The 20,986-nt window shown below is 37.6% G+C and overlaps 1 pseudogene; it reads left to right on the top strand.

The window, feature by feature from the left end:
* The first annotated feature begins 709 nt into the window (after window positions 1–709).
* On the top strand, window positions 710–19,910 carry LOC126492147 (40S ribosomal protein S6-like; annotated as a pseudogene).
* The last annotated feature ends 1,076 nt before the right edge of the window (window positions 19,911–20,986 follow it).

The following is a 20,986-nucleotide window of genomic DNA, read 5'->3' as shown; positions in this document are numbered from 1 at the left end:
TATTTACTTATTTATTTACTTATTTACTTATTTCTGCCTCCTCCCCGCCACCGCCTCCCATTTCTTTCCCCCTCCCCCAAACAACTCCCCCTCCCTCATCAGCCCTAAGAGCAGTCATGGTTCCCTGCCTTGTGGGAAGTCCAAGGACCTCCGACCTCCTTCCAGGTTTATTAAGGTGAGCATCCAAACAGCCTAGTCTCCCACAAAGCCAGAATGTGCAGTAGGATCAAAACCCAGTGCCATTTACGTATTGACTCATTTCTTCAAACTTTTTGTTATACTTCTCATCCATTTCTATAAGGGCGTTTTTTTACATGTTGTTTAAGGGACTCTATTGCTTTCATAAAGTCAATTTTTTCCTCTTCGGACTTCCCACAGGGCAGGGAACCCTGATTGCTCTTTGGGTAAGCCAGACCCAAAAAGAGGAACATGGGATGTACTCAATCATAATTGGTTTCTAGCCATAAATAAAGGACATTGAGCCTATAATTCGTGATCCTAGAGAAGCTAAATAGGAAGGAGAACCCAAAGAAAAACATATAGGCATCCTCCGGAATATTAACCTTCATCAGGCAATGAAAGAAGACAGAGACAGAGTCCCACATTGGAGCACCGGACTGAAATCTCAAGGTCCAAATCAGGAGCAGAAGGAGAGAGAGCACGAGCAAGGAACTCAGGACCACGAGGGGTACACCCACACACTGAGACAATGGGGATGTTCTACCGGAATATTTGTACTTTCAATGAGAAGGAAATGGACATAGAAGCAGCTGATGATAGTCTGGATGAAGAAAAGCAAGCTTGTGTGATCTAAATCAGTGATGAGAATGACAGACAAGGTTTTTCCCTGAATTATGCCAGAGTGTACCTGTGGTTGAGTAAGGGACACTCTTGTTACAGACCAAGAACTGGAGAGAGGAAGAACAAGTCTGCTCAGAGAGGCATTGTTAATGCCAATCTGAGTGTTCTTAACTTAGTTATTGTAAAGAAAGGAGAGAAGGATATTTCTGGACTGACAGACACTATTGTACCTCAGTGATTGGGACCTAAAAGAGCTATAAGAATCTGAAAAGTTTTCAACATCCTTAAAGGAAACAATGCCCACCAATATGTTGTCATGAAGTTCTTAAAGTAGGTAAAAAGCCCAGGACCAGAAAACCAAATATTCAGCATCTCACTCATCTGCGTGTCCTAAAACACAAACACCAATATATTGCTCTGAAGAAACAATGTACTAAGAAAATTAAAGGGGCTGTAGGATATGATAAACTTTTGTCTGAGAGACTGAAGGAATCCAAAGGGAAATGCCAGGAACAGATTGCCAGGAGATGTAGGCTCTCCTCTCTGAGAGCTTCTACTTCTAAGTCTGCATCCAGTAAAAACCAAGAGTCTTTAAAAGTAACAGATTATCTTGTTGACCATGTCATTTGCTTTACAGAAGCTTTTAAGTTTCAGGAGGTCCCATTTATTAATTGTTTCTCTCAGTGTCTGTACTACTGGGGTTATATTTAGGAAGTGGTCTCCTGTGCCAAGGTGTTCAAGTGTACTTACCACTTTCTCTACTATGAGGTTTAGTGTAGCTGGCTTTATGTTGAGGTCTTTGATCCATTTAGACTTGAGTTTTGTGCAATGATGATAAATATGGATCTATTTTCATTCTTCTATATGTTGATATACAGTAATGCCAGCACCATTTGTTAAATATGCTTTCTTTTTTCTATTTGGTATTTTTTGCTTCTTTCTCAAAAAATAGTTGTTTGAAAGGGTGTGGATTAATATCCAGGTCTTCAATTCAGTTCCATTGGTCCTCCTGTCTGTTTTTATGCCAATACCAGGCTGTTTTCAGTACCATAGCTCTGTAGTAGAGTTGGAAGTCAGGGATTGTGATGCCTCCAGACATTCTTTTATTGTACAGGATTGTTTTGGCTATCCTGTTTTTTTGTTTGTTTTTTTCTTTGTTTGTTTTTGTTTTTGCTTTTCTATATGAAGTTGAGTACCATTCTTTCAAGTTCTGTGAAGGATTTTGATGGGCATTGCATTGAATCTGTAGATTGCTTTTCAGAATGGGAAAGATTTTCATTAACCCCACATTAGACAGAGGTCTGATCTCCAAAATATACAAAGAACTCAAGAAATTGGTCATCAAAAGAACAAATAATCCAATTAAAAATGAAGTACAGACCTAAACAGAAAACTTTCAACAGAGGAATCTAAAATGGTTGAAAGACACGTAAGGAAATGCTCAATATCCTTAGTTATCAGAGAAATGCAAATCAAAACAACTCTGAGATTCCATCTTACACCTGTAAGAACAGCCAAGATCAAAAACACTGATGATAACTTATGCTGGAGAGGTTGATGATAACTTATGCTGGAGAGGTTGCTGGTGGGAATGCAAGCCGGTGCAGCCTGTTTGGATGTCAGTGTGGCTATTTCTCAGAAAATTAGGAAACAACCTTCCGCAAGACCCATTAATACCACTTTGGGGTATATATCCAAAGGATGCTCAATTGTATCTCAAGGACACGTGCTCAACTATATTCATAGCAGCATTGTTTGTCATAGCCAGAACCTGGAAACAACCTAAATGTCCCTTGACCAAAGAATGGATAAGGAAAATGTGGTACATTTACACAATGGAGTACTACACAGCAGAAAAAAGTAACATTTTGAATTTTGCAGCAAATGGATGGAGCTAGAAAAGATCATTTTGAGTGAGGTAACCCAGACCCAGAAAGATAATTATCACATGTACTTGCTCATAAGTGGCTTTTAAACATAAAGCAAAGAAAAACAGCCCACAAATCATAATCCCAGAGAACCTAGACAACAATAAGGATCCTAAGAGAGATATACATAGATCTAATTTACATGGGAAATAGAAAAAGACAAGATTTCCAGAGTAAATTGGGAGCATGGGGTGCTGCAGAAAGGTGTATAGCTAACAATTACCCGCCTACTGGGGCATGGTCTCATAGACAATTTACCTGGATGGGGAAGCATGTCCGGCTTTCTTCCTCTCTGCCTTTCCCCCTGGACCCAAGTTTTGCTGGTTCAGTTTGTTTGGATCTCATCTTTAACAATTGTTCACACAGAGAATCATGATTTGTAAGTTTTATCTATTAATAAATACCTGGATATTTCTTAGTTCTGAGCAAGTGTGTGATTCCTTCTGTTAAGTGCCAGAGCTCTCTGCATTCAATTGGGAGAAGGTTGAAGGGGAGGGGGAAGGCAGGTAGCGGAGTATAGAAAAAAATCAATAAAAAGTAATAAATTAACGATCAGATCTTGAAAAGAAAAAAAATACCAGAGCAAATGAAAACTTCAGCCAACATGAAAAAGAAAAACAGTTCAGTATTTTATACCACATTGTCTTCAAAAAAATCAAAATTATAAAAGCAGATGATTCTGAACTAAATAGCAGATTAACACTTTGCAAAGAAAAAAATTAAATCAATGAGGTGAATTAAAAACCCACAGCTCTAGTGAAGATGCAGAGAAAAGGAATGAAGAAGTAAAACACTGAGATGTAGCACGCATTTGAGAAACACAAATGACAAGAAAAGATACCAGTTTAAACAAATTTAAAAAAATGAAATAATGGTGGGAAGCCAATGCATTAGGCTTAAAATCAGCCAGAAATGAATTAAACAGGTATTAAATCCTGGGTTGGCTAATTTCAAGACCCCAAATTTCATATTTCCAATGCCAAAAAGAAACCAATCAAAATTTTATGGGAGGGAAAAAAGAAGACCCAACTTTGTACATAATAATAACTTCCCTTCATCCCATTATGAACAAAGCAATGAAGGGTGATTCAAATGTCACATTTGTGCCACACAGAGAAAAAAAACATAATACCATTGGGGATGACTTAACGTACACTAAATCCTACTCATAAGGTAGGCAAAATCAATAATGCCATTATATTGGTGAAAGAAAAGCAATAGAGTTCTACACCCAACATGCCACATGTGAAATAATGACCAGTTGTGGGAGCTATTTTTATTCACATTTTTATTAACATATATTAACTTTACAAAATAATATGATACATCATGACATTTTTCTGCATGTATAAAAGCTTTGGTCATATTCCAGCTTTTGCCCTCTCTCATTATCCTTTTCCTAATTTCTTATGTCCTTCCTCTTCTTAATTAATTGTCCCTATTGCAATAATTTTACAGATTATGGAAATATTTTAAAAATAATTTTATTTTATATCTTTTAATCCTATGTATACATGTGTGTCTGTAAAAGAGTATGTGTTCTTATTCTTAAATACATGTTCCAGAGAAAGCCAGAAGAGAGCATCTGATACCCCTGGAGATAGAGTTACAAGAGGATAGGAGCAACCTAACATAGATGCTGGAACCTAAATTCTAGTCCTCTAGAAGAGCAGAAAGAGTTCTTAACTGCTTAGCCATCTCTCCAGGCCCCTGCCACCCATACTTAAGGATAGATGACAACCAGGTGATCAAATTCTTAGGAACCAAGTGCTGAGAATAACCCTGTGAGGAAGTCTTGACTTATACTGGTAGAAAACCAAGTTACTTAGGCATAGCAAATATGTTTACTTTCTAGTGACAGTGTACTGTGATCCAGCGGCTCAAATTGAAGCTGAATTTGTGCTGTGTACTTACAAAGTCAAAGCCACCCTTCCTATACTGCTGCATGTACCATGTTCAAACGGCACTCCAAGAGTGAAAATAATTCCTCATCAGGAATATTAGAGACAGCTATATTTGGTCTTTGTTATTGTTTTCTATGGTCCATTCAGTAAGTGGCCCATTTCACTCATTATTGTAATTCCTGAACTTCCCAGCTATTTCAACTATTACTGTCATCTGGGAATTGTTCTTTCACAAAATTTGAACAAAAGAATAGCTCTAATCTAAGTAACTCCCTAAAGCTTCTTTGAATGACCCTGCAAAAATTTTTCAGATCATTATAATTGCCAGGAAAAAGCTTAGCCCAACAAAAATAAGCTCTTGACAAATCAAAAGAAATAAATGCATTGGCACATGGTTTCATAATTGATGCTGTTGTTGATTTGGTAATGCAAAGGAATCAAATAGACCACATTACAAGTTTTGTTCAGAATATGCAAAATTAATGACAGTTTTAGGAATGTCCATTATGTCAATTATTATACATTATTAAAGCTCCAATGTCAAATTAAAAAGAAGATATATTCATGTGTCCAACACTTTTCTTTCTAGTCTCATGGTCATAGTGTTTTATCACCAGTTCATGATTTGATGCAACTCGGGAATAGAAATCACAATCAAAATGCCACTTGTTTTTGGTATGAGATGACATTCTGAAATAGTCTTCACTTATGTATCAAATTTTACTAGTGGTAACTATTTGATACTTTTGCTAAGATCTGCATTCATGTTCCAAATGGTTTTACATGGTCTTTTAATACCTCTTCTTATGATTTCTGGGGAAGGGATTCAGCTCCGCATAACCTTCAATTTCAGAGTTTTTGTTTATATTATTAAATGAATCTGATGAAACACTAAGGAGCTTCAGATCTTCAATGCAGTCAGGTGTTTACCACCTCAAATTTTTGACTCTTAAGGGAAGAGTTTGGATACCTTTCAAAGGTGATTATTTTCTCTTGAAATGGTGATTATTTCCTCTTGAAAAGGAGCAGTGGAGGAGAGGGTGCCTGAACTGGCCTTGCCCTGTGGTCAGACTGATGACTACCTTGGATATCACCATAGAACTTTCATCTGGCAATGGATGGAGACAGAGACAGAGACAGAGACAAACATGGGAGCACTGGACTGAGCTCCCAAAGTCCAGTTGAGCAGAAGGAGGGAGAATATGAGCAAGGAAGTCAGGATCGTGACGGGTTAGTCCACCCATTGAGACAGTGTACCTGAGCTAATGTGAGCCCACCAAATCCAGCTGGACTGGGACTGAATGAGCATAGGATCAAACCGGACCCTCTGAATGTGGATGACCTTTGGAGCAGAATGAGAAGCCAATAATAATGGCACTGGGATTTGTCTCTACTGTGTGTACTGGCTTTTGGGGATCCTATTCTCTTTGTATGCATACCTTCCTAAGCCTGGATATAGGGGGGAGGGCCTTGGACTTCCCACAGGGCAAGGTGCCTTGCCCTCTCTTAGGACTGAAGGGGTGGGGGGAAAGTGGGGGGAGCAGGAGGGGAAGTGGGAGGAGGGGAGGAAGTGGGAATTTTGATTGGTATTATTTATAAAGTAATAAAATATCTGATAAATTAAAAAATAAAAATAAATAAATAAAGGTATTTTTAAAGATAAAAAAGGAACAGGGTATGGGCTGGAAGCTCCAAGAGTTTGAACATCAGAACGAACAAAGAATAATCATATTGCTTGTTGTATTCTAAAGCAGCTTTTAGTTTCTTAATTAAAGACAAAAATATGAAGAGCAAACGCTGAGTGAGTTTTCCAAAGTGTAACAAGTTTTATATTGCACATCCAGGGATGAGAGTTATAGTTTGGTCATAGAGTATAAACTTACCATGTGCAAGGATATGGTTTTAGTTTTAGCACTGAAAGAAAAATGTACATAACAGCCTTGAAAGTAGTGTTGTGGTTCTCTTCAATCCTCTTTGGTGAAGTTGTTAAAGATCTGCCCCCACCCACCTGTTTTCTTACCTTTCTCGTCAAAGGCAAATGTGGGTAACACTGAAGAAGATTGTAAACATGTATTATGTGATTCTTCATTTGGGATTTTGATTTTGTACAGCTTCCCTGAGAGGAAAAGACCGTCTCAAATATGAGACCTATGGCAGAAATGGATTTCTTTCTTTCTCAGAAATGATCAAAGCAATTTCAGTGAAAGAGACATTGGAATTATTGAGAGGCAGATGTACTCAAATCTCTGTTCACAAGATATGTTAATGGTTAAAAGGTCTTCCCTTTTGAAACGTATAAGTTCAATAAAAATATCTAATACATTTAGATTAAGAAGTAATCAGTAGAATACAAAAAAATCAAAATAACTTCTATCTCAGTTTAGCAAGGAATCTCATTAGCCCCATGATGTACCTTCAGGCATGTACAAACTCAGATATTGTTAACTGAAGATATCATCTACAAAGGTCACTCATTCTTTTGGGATAAAAACTACTTAATAATAATAACATGTGTATATGTATATATTTGCTAGCTCTCACAGGGAAACAGATATTGAAATTGAAGCATGATTTTTCCGTTATAACATTTCACAGATAATATTATCTGCATATCTCTTTTGAATTCCAACCCCAAGTTACATTTTGAAAAATTAAATGACTTTGAAACAATGGAAATTTTACAAAGCAAAGACACTGCCACTGTTATCTCTAAAGCAGGTCAAAATGGGAAGGTTTATACTGTAATAGTTCTGTCACAATTATACAAAGATCACACTTGAAAACAGTACAATCAAGTTACTTTAAAAATACCACAACATTTTAAGTAGTTTGTGATTTGTGGTTGTGGTATATTCATAGGTATCTTTAGCTCTCTTGTCTAATGACAAGAACACAGTAAAATATCTCACATGGGTACACTGATCAAGTATGGGATCAGAAGGCATGAAATTTCCCTTATTTTCACATCTTAATCATGTAAAATGCAAAGAATTTATTCACCCTCGAGCTGAAGAAACTTCACTGGGGATAAGAAAAAGTAAATACAGCACACTAAGTGCTAACATGCATTAGCCAAATTAAAAACACAAAACCTCTGAGAATTACAAAGATAGCTGTCATAGTTAAGTTTCTATTGCTGTGATAAAACACCATGACCAAAAGCAACTTAAGGAGATAAATATTTATTTCAATTTACACTTTTAGGTAATAGTTCATTTTTGAGGGAAGTCAGGCTGGAACTCAGTTCAGGAACCTGGAAGCTGAAACTAAAGCAGAAGTCTTGCAAGAATGCTACTTACTGGCTTGTACTCCATGACTTTCCAAGTTTGATTTCTCATGAACCCCAGGACCATCTGCCCAAGGGGGTAATTGCCAACATTGACATGGGCCCTCCCACATCAGTCATTCATTAATCAAGAAAATACTCCATAGTCTTGGCAACAGGCCAATCTGGTTGGGGTGTTTACTTGATTGAAGTGCCCTCTTCCCAGATGACTCTAGTGTGTGTCAAATTGATTTAAAAAATTTTTAAAACAACCAGCACAATAATCACTTCATCAGTGTGGATTATTATTCAAAGATTCAGACACTAGATGTCATAACCACCACAATCACCAAAGTTGTGTAATTATAGAAACATAAAACAAGTTGCCATGGAAGCATATAGGTAAGATAGAGTAACAGCACATCATAATGCTGTTAATAGGATTGCTCTCTCTGATGGTGTACATAGTAAGTAAATGCCTATAGCGATATCAAAACATTCTCATCTGTGTATTCTTTTAGTACACAGATTTCATATACTTATTTTAGGTTTAGATATAACTCAGACAGGATACAGAATGTTTTCCAATGAAAGAAAAAGATGTTAATGTTCAACTTCATACATTGTAAAAATGTAAGCAGAAAGAGATATCAGATTTAAGGTTGTATAAAAGTGGATAATTTCAATCAAGTATATACTTATAACCATGGTACACAAAATACTTGTATATCATGGAAATTGCTTCATATTGGGTTGCTATTTTTTGTTTTTATTTATTTATTTATTAAAGATTTCTGCCTCCTCCCTGTCACCGCCTCCCATTTCCCTCCCCCTCCCCCGATCAAGTCCTCCTCCCTCGTCAGCCCTAAGAGAAATCAGGGTTCCCTGCCCTGTGGGAAGTCCAAGGACCACCCACCTCCATCCAGGTCTAGTAAGGTGAGCATCCAAACTGCCTAGGCTCCCACAAAGCCAGTATGTGCAGTAGGATCAAAAACTCAGTGCCATTGTTTTTGAGTTCTCAGTAGTCCTCATTGTCCACTATGTTCAGTGAGTCCAGTTTTATCCCATGCTTTTTCATACCCAGTCCATCTGGCCTTGGCGAGTTCCTGATAGAACATCCCCATTGTCTCAGTGTGTGGGTTGGGTTGCTATTTTTTATGGTTGTGACAAGTCCCTGATATTGGGGGAGACTCCTTGTTTGTTCCCGGCTGTCAAAAAACAAAATAATCACACAGAAACTATATTATTTGCAATATTGTTTGGCAAATAGCTTAAGCATATTGCTAGATAGCTCTTATATCCTAAACTTACTCATCTTCATTAATCTGTGCATTACCACAAAGTCATGGCCCACTGGCAAAGTTCGGTGGGCTCCAGCAGAGGATTCTATCTCTAGTGGCAGCTCCCTGGCTTCTCCCTGACTCTGACTATTCTCTCTCTATATATATCTCTTTCACCCTGGCTTTATACTGTTAAGCCATTGGCCAAAAGCAGCTTCTTTATTAACCAATGACAATAAAACATATTCACTATGTACATCACCTCCCACATCACCTCCCCTTTTCTGTCTAAATAAAAAGGAAGGTTTTGACTTTAACATAGCAAGATTACATATAAAAGAAAACAGGCATGGAGCAAGAATTACAGTTACAATATTTATATCTACTTTATCTTTTATAAAATAAGGAAAACTATAACCATCTATTCTGCAACTCGCTCAAAGACCCTGGAAGGATATAATATTACCTAAGTTAACAGGAAGTGCATTGTAAGCAACTTCCAAAACTCTAGAACTGACAGAGACATCTCACTGCCTGAACAGTAACCCAAAGTTCATTGGAGCGTCCATCCTCAGTCTACAGGCCCATAGCATCTGGCAGACTTTTCCATGAAGTAGGAAATTTGAACATCTTTTATGCCTTGTATTGGTAAAGTTCACCAGTTGCTTTCTTCTGGGTTCTGCAGGATGTCTGGCAGACAATTTGATGAAGCAGGAATCTTGAAGGACAGTCTCACCTTTAGGCAACTTTAGCAGTCATTTTTCTGTGGGTCCTACAAGTCCAGTCAATCAGTTCAGGCAAGAGAAGTTTCTTGCCCAAATGGCTAACAAACTCCATGAGGAATCTCTTAAATGCCCATCATTCTATTGAAGTAGATTGGTGCTGCCAAGAACAGATGTGCCTCAAGTCATGAAAAGTCCTAAGATCTTAAAACATTTTAATGCCATATTCTGTAGGTCTTTGAAATGTTTGAAGAATACCCATCTAGCTGAAATATATCTCTATATATCTAGAAAACCTAACTAACGTGACTATAAGCTTGATTATTATAGATGATTATCTATTAACCTATATTTCTTAATTATACATTACATTTCTAAATGAGCTGCACAAACACAATACCACACAAGAGCAGAAATAGACATATAACAAAATTGATCTTAAATTTATATTAATAGACCAAGATCCATACCAATGTAAATATCTCTAACATATCCCCCTTTAGATGTAAACAAACATTTATAAACAACCATTTAGGGAATTTGGGCATCATTCTGTCCAAAATGCTTCCTGCTCTTTGTTGGGCAATGTTATTTTTTCTGGATGTTCACAGCAACTTTTCAGGGGGTCTCATTCTATCAAGCCACAGTCTGGAAAGAATCCACAGGTTCTCATCCTCTGTGGAAACAAAAGAAAAACCTCTTTTCCAAAGCAATAAATCCTTAGACCCAAATTTTGAAGTCAAGATATCTTTAAAATGTATACATTGCTTTGGCTTAGCAACCCATACAATGAAATGTCTCTCTGTACTTAGCTCCTTCACAGTCAAAAAATTCAAATAAAATGTAATAATATACATAATTCAGATTCTCTGTGTATATTCCATGTTTAAGTGGCTTGTTTTTACTCCTTTAATCTATGACTGTCTGTACTCTGTCTCTTTAAAGATTTTGTTTTATTTATTTATTTTTAAGCCATTTACTTATTTTTATAACTATTTCTTCTCTCTCCCAAGCCTATGTACATTTATTCAACACTGTGACCCATTTAGGGGTCTTTTTAAAAAATCTGAATCTGCCTTCATTGTGTATCTGTAATTATTTTCTGACCAGAAAAGCCTTTTTTTATTGCTAAGCAGATGAGGCTAGAACCAACTTGGTACTGCCTGTTGGCTCCACCCAGTCCAACATGGCGGAGGCATGTTTACTGCCTCTGAGACTGCCAAATGGGAGCCACACTCATCACCTCAACTCTGTGGTAACCAGTTGGCCCATGATAACACCAAGTAAATTGCAGCACACTTCCCACAAACCCCATTCAAGTGCTCAGCCTCCTGAAAGAGCCAAAGTTTGTGCTGGCAGCATAGGCCAGGAAGCTGTTGTTTAGAAACTGTGCTTTTTATTTTGTTTCTGTTTTGTTTTATTTTCTGCTAAAGCTGAATCAGGAATACTTCTCTTAAAGGAACCATGGTGCTCTTACTCTCCACAAACAAACAGAGCCCATCTGAAAAAAAAATACTCTCTCAGGTTCTCAAGTTTTATAGATATAGCTACCCACATTGGCACCAATTTGTTGGAGGAGGCTGCTTATTCCCAGTTGCCCAGAATCGAAATAATCATTCAGAAACTATATAATTTGCAATACTGTTTGGCCAATATTTAAGCATATTTCTAGCTAGCTGGTATATCTTAAACTAACCCATCTCCAGTAATCTGTGCATCACCATGAGGTCATGGCCTATTGGCAAAGTTTTGATGAGCTCTGGCAGAGGTATCTGTCTCCAGTGGGGCTACATGTCTTCTCCATGACTCTAACTACTCTCTCTCTCTCTCTCTCTCTCTCTCTCTATATCTATATATATATATATATATATATATATATATAATCTTTCAACCTGGCTTTACTCTGTTAAGCCATTCGCCAGAAGCACCTTCTTTATTAACCAATGGCAATAAAATATATTCACAGCATACATTACCTCCCTCAACACCCTCAAAAACAATTTAAGGGGTGAATACTTGGTTGGTTCACAGTTTCAAAAGGCTCACCTCACTTGTTGTTTAGTCCCATTCTCTTAGTAATTATCTATAGCATTGTTTAGGATATTTATTAAATACATGTCAGTAGTTTTTATCTAAGTACATTCATAGCTTTAAGTATTAGAGCAGTTCTATGGAACAGTGATAGGGAATAAGGCAGTATGACACACTAAAAATATAATTATAAGCAGCACTTCTTTGATTGATATTACTGAGTACTGGGAGCCATGATGGAAGGATAAGCACTCATGATTTTAAACCTTAAAGTGAATTTCTTACTTTTTGTATTTATCTGAAGTTCATATTTTTCTCTCTGATTTCCCCTGATATGAGTATTGATAGGTTTTATTATAGTGTGAGTCTCAAAGTTTTGTTCTTATACACCCAAGATGTGGATTTTTAATGTAGTATTTATTGCTTAATCTCATTTCTAGTTCTAAAGAAAAGAGATAATATCCTCCTCATTCCCACTACAGAAAAGAAATAGAGCAGAATACTAAACAGGAATTATGAATACTTCCTTGAACTCTGTTCCCAAGACCCTTATAGGGTGACATTCTTTAAAGATTATAGGAATCAAAGAACCTCAAAAGAAACAGCCATTTACCAGCAGTGTTCTGGAAAATTCTGCAGTGTCCTGATAGTATAGGACTGAGAGGATTGGAGTCATACTGGGAGCAATTAGCACTTAGGGTGACATTTCCAGAAAGAGGGAAAAGTCCCCCTGCAGGCTAGGAAAAACACATTAGCATACAGACAGACATATGGTAGGACAAAAACAAAGGTAAGAAATGCATTAAGTCAGATAGAAAATCAGTTGAAAACTCGACCTTGGTGTCTGTGGTCTGGTGTCTATCCCAAAAGCACCAGGGAGCAATGGGAAGCAATACTAAGTATTGTACACTCAGAATATAATCCACCCCAGATTTTAAGATGGTGCAGAAACATAAGTTAGAAGGCCATGTGCAAATAGAAAAATGTTTCACTGATAGTTTTGAAAATAATCCAGGAAACACATGGACACATCTGGCCCTGGAGATGAGTGGACTTGAGAACTATTCTGAAGGCCAGGCTGAAAGGGCTTGGGAAAGAAATAAGAACAAGAATCCTGGATGCTTAGCCTAACACAGATGCCTCAAGTCTACACAAAAGAGCTTTCACTAACTGTGAGAAGAGCCACCAATCTCAACAGGATGTATATAATCATAGTCAGGAATGGCAGCCGCAGAGTCAGGCTAGTACCTGACAACTGAGTGGCCATTTTTAGCATGTTTAAACAATATTTGCAGAATGATGTAGGCATCAGAAAATCAGAATCATGCTTCATTTTGTTTTGGTGTGTGTATTTATTTTTCTAAACAGAAACTAAGATAGACGTCATTCCTGTCAATCACTTTCTCCACTTGGAGAGGAATCTGCTCAGATAGATAAGCGCACATATCTTGGCCATGCTTATCTCTGGAAAGCTGCACTTTCCTTGGCTTGGGAAATGATTGAATTAAATATAGGGGCTACACGGAATGCCTACTTCCAGCTGTGTTCCTCAACATCTGGCTGATGCTTGTGACATGCTGTTGTCCAAATGCATACAGTGCCTCTAGTTGGAGACTGTCACGTGTCTCCTGCCTTGGAATAAAATGGGGCAACCACCAGCACTCCATGTGTTCTGAATACATTGCTTATTCATGAAGAAGACTGTCATTCTGCCACCCTATGTGCTCAATCAAGGTGACGTTATTATATGAAATAGTTTCCTAAGGCAACTGCTGATTTGACAACTTACAAAAACAGAAATATCAGTTGTATAGCCCTAGATGTTAGAAGTCCAAAGAATAAGTATCTGTGGAGCTACATTCCATCTCAAGGCTTAGGGGGAGATGCCTTGCTTGGTCCCTTATATTTTCTGAGCTCTATCATCAGTCTTTGAGGTTAATTGCACTGAAGGTCTATCCCTTCAAACTATACCTCCACTGTCACTCAGTATTGGTGCTCTGTGTCTCTGTATTTAAATTTGTTCTCCTCAACTAAACATCCATGTCAGTGGATTATTACTTCAGTGACTTCATCTTGATATAACTGTATCTTCAAAGAGTCTGTTTTTAGATAATATGATAGTTACTGGTTGTTAGGATTGAGCATCTCTTTTGAGGAGACACTAAACATATATTACACCAAAAATTTCCTGATTGTGATCACTAATCTTGGTTGACAACTTGACACTCTCAGAAAGAGGAACCTTGACTTGATATTATCCTGTGGACATGTCTTTAGGTCACTGTCTTGATTGACAGCAGATGTGGGAGGTCATCTATGGGCAGTGCCATTTTGGGGTAGGTAGGCCTGGAGTATATAAGAATGTTAGTGAGAAGCCAAGAGAAGCATGCTAGTAAACACTATTGCTCCATGACGTTTGCTTCAGTTTCTGCCTTCAGATTCCTACCTTGGGCTCCTGTTTGGGCTTCCTTCAATGACAGACTATAAACTATACTAAAATAAACCCTTTCATCCCAAGTAGGTTTTGGTCAGTATTTTATTACAGACAAAAGAAAGCAAGCTAGAACACTGATATTTGTGGGATATTTCTTCTTTAGTAACTTTTCCCACTAGCCCTGGTATAAATAAAAAATAAAAACAATAACAAAAAGTCCATTAGACATTGACCTCTATCTTAAAGACATATTCTTTTGAAAATGACTACACATGATTTAACTGAAATGTATCTGGTTATAATACCTATTGGATCATGTGCCTTATCCCATCATTGATTTGAAGGTGAGTTCTTTCAAACATGAATTGATAAGCTATACCTGTGTCATTTATTATATAAAGTATAGCTGTTACTTTACCTTAGAGTTCAATGCCTGTCATGTGAATGGACCTCAATAAATGTTTGCCGAGTGAGAGAAAGAAAAGTATGAGAAAGATTTAAAAGAAAGAAAGAAAGAAAGAAAGAAAGAAAGAAAGAAAGAAAGAAAGAAAGAAAGGCTTGATCGACTTTCCAGCTTTATGTTCAGTCTCCACTGCTAACCAGCTTTACTCCCCTTCCCACTTAACCTTTTCTAATGGCCTCCATCTATCTCCCTCTCTGGCCTTGCAAGGCTTCAAACTCATCCTCATTCATTAGTGATAAGCTGAGAAGAGAATGATAAAGAGTGATGGCTGAGATATTAATCTGGCTCCAATTTGCAGACAGGACAGATTAAGTCTGTGACTGAAGACCTATGATTCAGCTAATAGAGACTGGTGTGGGGAAAGTCTGTTTGCCTGGCCAAGAGTGTTACTGAAAAAACAGCTGCCCATCATAGATGGCACCCCCAAATTACTACAAATTAGAGTTAGTTACTCACAACTGTGTTTTAAATCCCAAACATGCAAGAAGGATTCTATTTGCACAACTCTATAGCCAACCACATGTTGTATTGGTATCATACTGCCACATACCTATATGGCCAAATCTTACCAATTTAAAACAAATCACAGTTCACCTCAGCTTCTGAGGGTGAGGAAACCAGGTCACAGTACAGCTGGGTTAAAGGTTGAGAAAATATTTGGGCATTCCTTATGAGTTTACATGATTGTTGGTGGAATTGCTGTTTCTTTTTGGCTCATGGCAAGAAGCTACTCTCAACATTAAAGAGTTGGTCGCTTTAGTTTCTCTTAAATTCTGGGTTTTGCATGGCTACTTCATTGAAGTGAGCAGGAGAAAGAGACCCTCTTCCAAAAATGGAGGCCAGTCTTAGGGAATGCAAACATGAAAGTTATGTGCCATAATTCTCCCTAAGCTCATCATAATATATGTAATCACAAATCTCAGATCCTGACCACACTGGGAGCAAGGACTACACACAGGTCTGAAAATCAGGATAAGGATAATGAGAGCCATATTGAGTCTGATAATTGACTTCCTGGTCCTAGTTAGATCTTCTCATTAAAACTTACATGGGATAGACTTTCACGGAGAGCATGATACAAGGGTCTATATGACCCTAACATAGAAATACCTAGATACTATGTCTGGTTACTACAGACTGGCTGTGTGTTCTCAAAATGTGGACATCTATGACACAATGACAACAGAAAGTGGGGTTGTAGGGAAATGAGCAATATGTGTTTGTAAGCTGAGCAGTTTATTACATTTTATTATGGAAGCCCAAGTAGATTAAGACAACGATAAATTAGCCCCTGACCAGTGTAGTGGAATGAATAGCTATCTGCCTTGCCCACTCAATTCCTGTTGAATTCTTAACTCCAGGGTGATAGTGTTAGAAGGTGGATTCATACAGGCATGATGAGGTCATGAGGGTGGAGTCTCATGGATGGGATTAATGTTCTTAATAAAAGAGATCTCAGAGGGTTCCTGACCCTTCTACTGATGGAGGAAGGTCATTGGCTAATAAAGAAACTGGCTTGGCTCATTTTATTGGTTAGAACATAGGTGGGTGGAATAAACAGAAGAGGATGCTGGGAGAAAGAGGAAATGAGCACAGACTCGACAGCTCTGCTCTCTGGAGCAGAGGCCATGCTTCACTCTCCCAGACACATGCGATGAAGCTCCGACCCAGGATGGACATAGGCTAGAATCTTCCCGGTAAGCGCACCTTGGGGTGCTTACATACATGATTAGAAATGGGCTAGTCCAAATGTGATAATTAGCCTAGAAGAGGCTAGATAGAAATGGGCCAAGCAGTGCTCAAATGAATACAGTTTGTGTGTTGTTATTTCAGGCATAAGCTAGCCAGGCGGCCGGGGTGCTGGGGACGCAGCCCCTCCGCTCCTATTTCAACATTATACCATGTGAGGAAACAGGGACAAGGCATCATGTTGGAACCAAGAAACAGTTCTCATTAGGCTCCAAATCTGATACTATTCAGACTCCCAGCCAACTGAACTATTAGCAGTGCGTTTTTCTCATTTATACACCATCAGTTTGTTACAGCAAACACAATTGGATAAATACATCATTAGTGAATGTTTTATCTCAAACTGAAACTATTCTTCCACTTTGCTGATTGAATGCACCTTTACTAAGCACACATTAAAATTTTAGTTGTCAACGGAAACTAATTTGTGTATCTTAAAGCAATTAAGGGACTTTTTATTTCAAAAACCATTTTTGTAGTGAAAAGCCTACCTATTCAAATATGCTAATAGATATATTCAGGATAATGGCTACACTAACAAACAAATAAGTGAAGCCTAGATATGATAGGAAAGAATGACGGGCAAGGCTACAGCATGGTTAACAGTAGCTGCTACCTGCTGGCCTTCTGGAGGCAGCCCACCCTGAAGAATCCTATAGAAAGCACACTTCAAGAGTAGGCACTTCACAGGAAAATAAACATGTCTCTGATCTTGATTTAGACAGACTGAGAAAGACAGACAACAATCTCTGAGAATTCCTGAATTACTGTTCTTCATATTTGTTCCTCAAGAGTGAAGGTATAGTATTGGTAAATGCCCCCTCCCCTGCCCCATGAAAAAAGAAGCACCTTCTAGCCACATCTTAATTAAAAGTGCCTTGTATCTGCCTTACCAAACCACATCTGGAAAATCTTCACATGCTAAAATTTGTTCATTCTTACTTGCTATGTTCATGTATCTTAAATAATGTTTGTTTCTGACACATAGAAAAGGAATTTCTAGAAATTGATATTACTGTGTAGCCACCTGGTGTATAATCATTTGTAATGTGTCCTAAGTTTTTATAAACATTAATAAAATTTGAAAATAATTGTGATTGCTTCTGTATTTCTAACTTTTACATTTTATTTTTTCCTTTATTTTGTTTTCCTTTTTTATACTAGCTACAATTATTAAAACACTGTGGATAATAATAGCTGGGGATTGTCTTAGTTGTTTTTGTCCTTCCAATTTGAAAGCGGGATTCCCTGAGTATAATGTACTGTTACACTTTAAAGCTATTTATTAATTCAGGGTGCTCTTCTCACTCCTACTTTTTCTGAGGGATTTTTTAAAAGCAAACATTCACTTCATTAACCATTCCCGAAATTTATCAAAAACTTACTGTCCTAGTTATTTTAAATTTTGAGACGACAAATTACCCAAATGAAGCAACTTAGGGTACAAAGGGTTTATTCTGGCTTATAGTTCTAATGGGAAACAGTCCCTCGTGGCAGGGAAGGTGTAACAGCAGAAGCATGTAGATTAGATGGTCATATTTCATATAGAGTTGGGAAGTACAAAGAGAATGGGTAGTAGGGCCAGTTTTTAAACCCTCAAGGCCTCTCCTCAGTGACATACTTTCTAAATGTAACCCAATGTTCCAAAGCAGAAGCACCAACTAGGGGCCAAGTATCCAAACACATTTCACATTCAAACCATAGCATTTATCCAGAAGTCCCTCCATAGATATATTAATCAAGTAAATTATAGACATCCTTACCTTGAAGAAGATAACTCCTTAAGCATTAGCAATTAAAACTGTGGACAGGTGGTGGTGGTACACACATTTTAATCCCAGCACTCAGGAGGCAGAGGCAAGTGGATCTCTGTGAGTTTGAGGCCATCCTAATCTACAGAGAGAATTCCAAGACAGTCATGGCTGTTACACAGAGAAACCGTGTCTCAAAAAAACAAAAATAAAAGAAAGAAAGAAAAACAATATGCCCATAGAAAAGTACATGCCAAAATGTGTGTATAGTACAATAAATACTTGACAAACATTGTCTAAATCAATGACAGAATACCTATGATAGTTATCTTGAATGTCCAGTTTAATGTACTTAAAATAGCCTAGGAAATTCATCTCCTAGTGTGACTATAAGGACATTTCCAAAGAGGCTTAACTAATATGTGGCACCATCGCATGAGCTGTGGTCCTTAACTAAATACAAGCAGGTGGAATGCCAGCATTCATTACACTCTGCTTCCTGACTATGGATGCAATGTGACCAGTTACCTAAAGCTCTAGCAGCCATGCCTTCGCCACCATGATGAGCTGTACCATAAAACTCTGAACTAAAACGAACCCATGCTACCTAAGTTGCTTTATATTAGTTAGCTGGTACAACACTATGTTAATAAATAAGTGGGAGTGATAATCCTATTAAATAAAGCTTTTATTGATCATCAAAAAGTTATATGCAAAACTTTCTCCAATCTACGTCCTAACCAGACCCCACCATGCTTAACTTCAAAATGAGACAACGGTGGGTACATTTTGGGTGGTATGGCTACCATGATATTTGAGAGACAAAATATATTATATAAGGTATGGAACTGTCACAGTAAAACCCATCATTTTCCATACTTAACATATGTTAACAAAGGAAATTTAAATCACAATATCTGATAAACATTTGGTCTTAATTGTTAGGCCTCATTTTTATTCTTGAGATCATTTACCAGTTGGAGAAGTTAGATAGAAGATGCAATTTTCTTTTCCAATCTTATCCTAGGTCCCATCTCTCTAAATTTTTCTTGAAAATTATCTTGTTCCATTCCTAGCTCATACTTTTTGGTATTCTACACAGTTCAAGTGTACCAACTGACAATTTCAATATTCCTTTCACTTTGCAGAAAGGGGAGCATTTAAGAGGGCTGGGATGACTACGTAAAGTGCTATTATTATTAATTAGCAGATACACATATAGAATATTTCAATAACTATGAATGTTTTAAGCCAGAAAGAATGCATGAATGTGTGAAGAAGGATAATTCCTCTACATAGGGTGCCCCCTACTAAGAATTTTATGAATCAAAGTCTGATCTAAAAAAGAAGTTATCTTGAGTTCCAGCACAAGTTCAACACTCTATACAAGTGCAATGGCACATGCAGAAGCCCTTTAGCACACATGTGTCTGCTGTGTTAAATCATCATACAGGAGAGTTACATGAGCGAATGGTTCTGTGAATTCACTGGCTGTGCATACTCTGGAAATGACAGAAAAATCACACGAAATTTGCCTCATGTTAGCCAGTACTTAGTGCATGATTTGGATTCCTTGTGTTGATCAAAATTGTGCTTTTTTAGATGACAGGTGAAAAATGATCCTGGCCTATGCAACCAGAGGTCAAAATATGAGGGTGTCACTCTTACTTTTCAGTGCAGTGACATAAAGAATTTAAAATGAGACGCATGAACAACTCGAAAGGAAAAGATACATATTTTGGCTCACAGTTTCTGATGTTTCAATCCATGGGCAGATATGTCCACTTGTATGAGCCTGCTGTGTAGCAGGGCCCTATGGTGAGGAATAAGTGATAAAGACAGGAAAATGAGGGAAAGAAAGAGCAGTCGGTTGGAAGCAAGATATAATTCCCCCAAATTTAACTTTAGTGACCTCCAACTGAAACCCTCCTTCAATATTATGATATTTTTCCATAATGCCACCATTAATATACCTACTATTGGGTTAAGCCAGTGATGAAAGTGGATCCCTCATGATGTAAGCACTGCCCCAAATCATGATTTAACAATGAAGCCTTGAAAATATAAGCCTTAAAGGGATATTTCAGGTTCAAAGTATAACAACATAGTTAGCAAAGTTTATGCCAATGACTTAACCTTTCCACTCTCTGCTCCATATTGCTCTTTGTATGTGTGTATCATTCAAGAGCCCTTTCACGCTTCAAATGGATGGCTTTCCTACATGGGCCAACCCTATACAAACAGCATTGCCATTCAAAGATTAATCTACACAGTGGTCTCAACCTTCCTAATGCTGCAACCCTTAAATGCAGCTTCTCATATTGTAGTGACCCTCAACCATATAATTATTTTCATTGCTACCTCATAACTGTAATTGTGTTACTGTTATGAATCATCATGTAAATATTTCTGGAGACAGAGGCTTAGGGGATCTATTAAATATTCAAGCTCTGCTGTGAGTCATTGCCTGAAACATAGGTTTCAGGCTACATAAAACACCTTCATACATATAAAACAGGTTACATATAAACACCTTCCACTTTACCAAATGTTTGTCCTTTAAAGGAAAACCTCAAGATACACATGTATCTACTGGATAATATGTTTAGGATTTACAACCACAATTGACACAGAATCCCTGCCACCCCTATATAATCC

The sequence above is a fragment of the Alexandromys fortis genome, unplaced genomic scaffold, assembly GCF_014885135.2.
Source record: "Alexandromys fortis isolate MF-2015 unplaced genomic scaffold, M_Fortis_MF-2015_v1.1 scaffold_289, whole genome shotgun sequence".
Taxonomy (NCBI): domain Eukaryota; kingdom Metazoa; phylum Chordata; class Mammalia; order Rodentia; family Cricetidae; genus Alexandromys; species Alexandromys fortis.
This window is presented reverse-complemented; position numbering and strand designations above follow the sequence as displayed.